Raw genomic sequence first — 208 nt, forward strand, 5'->3', positions numbered from 1 at the left:
AGCCCAGATCTGACAGCCCAGGGACAGGAAGTGATGCAATCTGCCTCGCTCCCGGTCCCATAGAACAGGGAGGGGATCGATGAACGGAAGTTCCCCGACCTCCTCCCCAGCTCCCCGCGGACACCAAGATCGCCGGTCCCGTAGGAGGGGCAACGGAGCCCGACAGGTAAGTCGCCAGGATCGCTTCCGTTGTAAAGCCGACAGTCGG

The sequence above is a fragment of the Nanorana parkeri genome, unplaced genomic scaffold, assembly GCF_000935625.1.
Source record: "Nanorana parkeri isolate BGI_ZX_2015 unplaced genomic scaffold, ASM93562v1 scaffold1634, whole genome shotgun sequence".
Classification (NCBI taxonomy): Eukaryota; Metazoa; Chordata; class Amphibia; order Anura; family Dicroglossidae; genus Nanorana; species Nanorana parkeri.